We start from the raw sequence: 6,240 nt of genomic DNA, 5'->3' as shown, positions 1-6,240 counted from the left end.
TATGAAGAGTATAGCACTTGTATTTTCATGATCCACTGAAGGAGAAATTTGTTGGTTGGGAACAATATATTAATGGTTAAAAAGATCTGGCATTAACTCTTTTGATGAGTTTGTTAACCAGATGTAAAGAGGAAAAATTATTTTCACACAACTTAGACCTCCAACTTCTTGAAATTAATAGAAATTGGGATCTTAGGTTTGTAATTATTACAAATGACAGTAAGACATGGAGATTAAAAAATTATGCCAAAATATTTTTAGGTAAAAACCAACACATATTTAGCTATTAAAATATAAACCAATGTTAACCATATCATTTTTCATTGATGCTAATGCTACTACTAATTTGGCATCTCTACACTTTGCACTTGCTGAGTCTTCAAAATCAATTACAGAATTATGCATTACACATTCAATAGAATTAAATTTGTAGAATTATGCATTATATATGGTCAATAGAATTAAATTTGCATTTATTAAACTTGCAATGTTCAAATGTCAACATATTAAAATTACATGAATTTAAAATTAATTACATAGTCAAATGAATTAAATTTACATTTATTGAACTAGCAAACATATATAAACTTGCAATGTTAAAATGTCAACATATTAAGACTGCATGAATTTAAAACTAATTTTGAAGCTTAAATATCATCAATCATGATTTTTCTAGTAATATGAACTAAGTCGCAATGTAGACTATCACTCTTGAAACAAAAGTTGATTAGTTGTAGCACTTTTTATGACCTGAATCCTTTTAAGAATAATAGACATGATCGAAAGTAACAATCGCAAGTGTGGATGTCCAAAAAACCAATAGGAAAATAAACAATTATAAGTTCAAGATTTAAATTGCCTTATAGCTATAACACTAATAAATTAGCTTGACTTAGCAAATTATCTAAAAAGAATGTTCTTTAAGTTTACTTTAATTGAAGATTACTCTAATAACATTGGAAAACATGAAAATACAATATTCTCATTTGTGTCCATAATAAGTTGGCATACCTACTTCTGAAATATTAATTTTAATTATAAGTTTTGGTTTCCCCTATCATGCCCAACCAAGAGGTCAATCAGAAATGGAACAAGTAAAAAAGAAATGATGATAAAATTGAGCAAATAATTTCAAATACATGTATCTTAATCTAGTTTAGCATATGAGCAACAAAATATTAATATTACAATAAGTAAGGTTGTAAGATATCTCCTAAAAATATAATGCAAAGTAAGGATGTAAATCATTCCTGCTAAATTATATTTAAATGCAACTTTAGTTAGGCAATTTGTTTATTTTGTGGTGTACAAGAAATCAAATTCAACGAACTGTCGGTTGTAATTTATATTTCAAACTCTTAAAAAAATGAGGAGCGAGCGCAAGAAAAAATACAAACAAAAACTCTTTCATGTTGTCAGATTCATGTCATTCATGTGAAAACTAACATTTGATTTTTGAACTTGGGAAGGATAAGAGATTTTAAAGCAAAATTAGTAATAATAATAATAAATACGGGGGAAGATTGTTGTGGTGGTGCAGTTGCTCATCCTGCAGGCTTCAAGAAAGATGAATCATAACTTTATGTCATTGATTCAAAGTGCATCAAAATGTTAATATTTTGCTACTTGTTATGATCATAAATTTTTGCAATTCTAATTTACATAAACCAAAAAATATCAGTCAAGATGGTCTTTCCAAGCAGAACATCATTTTTGAACTTAGGTTTAGTAACAATTTCTTTTTAGACCTAAATTTTGACATCTCCACAACAGAAAATGTCAAAAGAAATGTTTTTACTCAGAAACCCACATTAATAAAATAAGACCAGAGGATAATGGTACCAATGAGTACACACAAAACAGCTTTTTAGCAGCCATCAAGTAGAAGAACACATCTCTAGACTACTTCATTTAGACATTTTCCTGGCGGTGTTCTTCTATCAGTGCCCTTTGGCTGTGCAGCATGAGCAAAGACGATTTTTTTTACCATAGAATGGTGAGAAGACTATGAAGAAATATCGGGGGATTTGTACGTATGAAGTAAATGCAAAATGGCATTCTCATGCTAATGGCACGTCTATTAATCTTAGAATGGCATGGGAAAACCAAAATAAACACATGCCTGCAAATTGGTACAAATTCTAGTGCTCTATTTTTTCTCTTTTTTTATGAAAAAGAAAATACACAGACTAGCAAGAAAAAAGACGACAACCAATGAAAATGCAGCAAAATACATTTACAAAAATTTGGTTTAATAGGGAATATTTATCAGACTATGCGATAAACGGTTATCGAAGCAACATCTGATAATAAAATATGAGTTAAAACTTTAAAGAATGCAACGCAAGCTAAATAAGGAATATGGAAGAAAACTAGACATCTGAGGAGGAGGGATGATATCAATGTAATAGAATGTCGAGGAGCACATCAAAAACACTATTCACATTATTTTGTGCGAAGATTAACCTGTCCCCTCTCTAAATTCCTAAGCCAATCAAATGAAAACGTAGATGTTTCAACATTGGTGCTGCCCAGGCTCGAACTGGGGACCTTCAGTGTGTAAGACTGACGTGATAACCGACTACACCACAGCACCGTTTTTGGTAATTCAAGGTGGAAATTCAGAATTTTTTGAAAGAGAACCGGGGACATCAATGGTATCTCGCATATAATGTGAAACTATCTATCTGTTGTTGTCGTCTTGTTCGAAGATAAATTAATGGTGGTCCACGATAAGAAAACTATAAATGGTCAGGATGAGTATCCTATTTGCATATGCCTATGTCTTGCAACTGAGTTGTGAAAACGAAAATAATAATGTCAAGAATGGGATTCGAACCCATGCCCTTTCGGACCAGTACCTGAAACTGGCGCCTTAGACCAACTCGGCCATCTTGACCTTGCAGATTTTGAGGTTCTTATTTAGTAATTCACGAATACATTTCCATCATAGCCTGTACAGAAGCAGACATAGTGCGCTTGGATTTGAAAGATGCTTTTCAACGACGTGAAAACGGCATTGCCGAAATTAACTGGATGATCAGGCAGAGCACAAGGAATATTAAGTACAACGGAGATGTAATTGGGTGGCGAAGTGGGGGTGAAAAAGGAAGACAGAGAACTGAAAACTCTACGGCTCTATGGCCCAATGGATAAGGCGCTGGTCTACGAAACCAGAGATTCTGGGTTCGATCCCCAGTAGAGTCGCTACCTATGGACGCCATGTTTCCGATGATGAGGAATTCTGCCATCCTGTTTCGTTCTGCAAAACGGTATGACTTGTGCTACTTTCCCTGCCTCCAAAATGCCTTTCTATACCATGGTAGGGTCCATGCTTAATCTTTATTCTCTGAAGATTAAGTGACTCAGATCAGTGACATCCCTACTGATTAGGTTAATATCTGTGCCTTTTGGGTGACTCAGCTTCAAAATCATATCCTTTTTCTGAGTTGGAAGGATATGGATGATTTTCTTGCCATAGACGTTCTAAGCGGTCTTCAATAGATTCTTCCTTCCACAAGATGCTACGATCAAGGCGAACATATGCTGTAGGTTGACTGGTACCAATGCCTGCTATGTGAGGAAGAGTAGTGAATTTGGTAAACATCCAAAGGGGTTTGTGCTGAGTGGCGAAATGATGAAGATTGCGCAGTTCAATAGTGTCACGCTGCACAGGGTTTGGACCAAAGTGATAAAAAATAAACTGGTTTATTGGGTTAGAGGTATATGAATAAAAATTCAATTTATGCAAATAACCATAATTTACCTCGGTGGGCATCAAGGCATGAGAGTGAGGATACAAACCTCGAAAATACATTTCAAAAGGATCTCCTCAGGCTAGCCATCTTCATTGATTGGGAATATGAGTACTACTCAAGATATGAACTGGTCATTCAAACAGTGTGGCACTGGTAGCAGTATGAGCCAAATATGCTCAAATTTCATCATCAGAAGGGTGACATGGCTCTTTTTGAATGATAGAGTCTATAAGTAATTTCCTAAATGCAGCAAAATGAAGATCTCTTTATTCTTGATAGATCTTTTGTGACATAGAGAATCGATTGTCTTCCCAGGGCACATTACTGATGAATGTATAAACTTCTTTTCTTTCACAAGTCATACGAACATGATGTTCTTGAGCTGGTACTTGATTAAATTCATGGAGGAGAACACGATACCTGTCATTATGTAGCCGATCATCTTCAGGATTGATTTGAGCTAGATGCTGAAACATTTGATGCATATGATCTATCACTTGTGTTTGATCTCATTCAACTTCAGTCACCAAGTTAGGTTATTGAACTATTTGTTGATCCGGATGTCCTTTTCAAACACCGCAAACATTTCACAATAGTTGTTGTCGATATGCTTTTGCCTGTCTTCCTTGAGCATTTTCTTCAAGTATGACTTGACGATCTTGAGCATATCTTTCCCATGGACCTGGTTCAACATAGACTCTGATATGCAGATTTGACAAGATATCTTGTTGACTATCTGTGGGTGTATCTTGCAGATTGGGTTGCAAAACTCGAACACCATCAACTGTAACAACAAGTTGATTCAAAGTATGAATATGATTTTCTTGACATCCTTCTCGACTGAGAAAATCTGCCAAGACATTCTTACAACCTTCTACATGTTCTGTTTCAAATTCAAAAGTATCAAGAAACTGAGCCCGTCTGAGCAAACGAGCTCGAACAACTTTGTTTTTGGATTCCTTTTTAAAGAATCCGACCAGATTTTGAAGATCACTTCTTAAGACAAACTTTTGATCACCAATGAATAACTAAAACTTTTTGAAAGCATTAACAACAGGTAAAAGTTCTTTATGAGTAGAATGATAATTTAACTCAGAGCCTTTAAAAGCGCCAGATTCAAATCTAACAATTTCTTCTTTCATCTTACCATTGACTGAGACAAATTCGAGGAGTACAACTCCCCAAGCATTTTCACTAGCATCTGTGTGCACAATTTTCTTACCTTTTCTTGGGATGCGAAGAGGTGGTAGCTGTTGACATTATTGCTTAATTTTTTGAATTGCTTCATCGTGCTTGGCTATCCAGGGTGGTGCATTCTTTCGAAGCAACTTATTTAACTCTTTTCTGACTACTGCAATATTCTGAAAATGGCCAGCAATATAATTAACCATGCCTAAAAATCTCTATAAACTTTTCTTATCTTTAACTTCAGCATTTTGAATTGCTTTCAACAGATGATTCTAAGGATAAAGCTTACCATTAGGCTCTATTCTTGTACCAATAAATATCAAGCTTTCAATGCACCAACTAAGCTTTGTAGGATTCAAACACAGACCATGAGTTTGACAAATGGAAAGGAATTTCTTTAAATGCTCCATATGTGATTTATGATCTTGGCTAAAAATGAGGATATCATCTATATATGGCTGGATAAATTTTGCATGTGGTGCAAAGATTTGATCCATGAATCCTTGGAAAATAGAAGGTGTTGTTTTGATTCCAAATGGAAGAACGTTCCATTCAAATAGTCCTTGTGACACAGAGAATGCAGATTTATACTTATCCTTTTCATTGAGCTTAATCTGCCAAAATCCCTTAGTCAAATCAAATTTGCTAAACACATTACATCCTTGAATTCTTTGCCAAATATAATCCTTGTTAGGAAAAGGATGTTGATTACTCTCAAGACATGCATTCAAGGGTCTATAATCAACTACTAGATGTTTTTCAGCTATCTCATTTCCATTTTCATCTTTCTTTGGGAAATACATAACATGGCAGGAGAATGGACTAGTGCTAGGTCTGATAATAGATTTTTGCAATAAATCAGCAATTTCTTTTTCACATAATTCTTGTTTACTGCAGGACAAGATAATATAATTGGCTCGACTCTTAGGGAAAAGTTCTTTTCCATTCTCATCTCTTTTCAGAGGCAAAGAGCATTCAAAATTGTGCTGATATATATGCAGATCTTTGGTGAGGACAATGGCAGCAAAATCTTGTTGAATCTGTTCTAACTCCCCCCGGGTGGAAAGAGACTGGTTGGCAAACCAGACACGGGAACTAGGCAAAAGAGGCTTAGGAGGAGTAGAAAAGGCCAGTTTAGGTGAATATGCACGACTTTCATTGATTTGGGGAGCAGTGCCAAATTGAAAGGTGAGCGTAGTGCCGGGAAAACCAACAGTATAGGGAATCCATTGTTTCAAAGTATGGCTCCCAATGATACAATCATATTGGTCAACTGGAAATTGGAGAAACATAG

At 34.9% G+C, this 6,240-nt stretch overlaps 3 non-coding genes across 3 annotated transcripts; 1 reads left to right on the top strand and 2 right to left on the bottom strand.

Annotated features, from left to right (window-relative positions):
- Positions 1-2,522: 2,522 nt before the first annotated feature.
- TRNAV-UAC (transfer RNA valine (anticodon UAC)) lies at positions 2,523-2,596 on the bottom strand. The gene has a single exon. It is a non-coding gene; the product is annotated as a tRNA-Val (tRNA).
- Positions 2,597-2,818: 222 nt separating this feature from the next.
- On the bottom strand, positions 2,819-2,899 carry TRNAL-CAG (transfer RNA leucine (anticodon CAG)). The gene has a single exon. It is a non-coding gene; the product is annotated as a tRNA-Leu (tRNA).
- Positions 2,900-3,134: 235 nt separating this feature from the next.
- On the top strand, positions 3,135-3,207 carry TRNAR-ACG (transfer RNA arginine (anticodon ACG)). The gene has a single exon. It is a non-coding gene; the product is annotated as a tRNA-Arg (tRNA).
- Positions 3,208-6,240: the final 3,033 nt, after the last annotated feature.

Source organism: Cupressus sempervirens, chromosome 1, assembly GCF_028749045.1.
Source record: "Cupressus sempervirens isolate cs-2001-9-10 chromosome 1, ASM2874904v1, whole genome shotgun sequence".
Lineage (NCBI taxonomy): Eukaryota > Viridiplantae > Streptophyta > Pinopsida > Cupressales > Cupressaceae > Cupressus > Cupressus sempervirens.
This window is presented reverse-complemented; position numbering and strand designations above follow the sequence as displayed.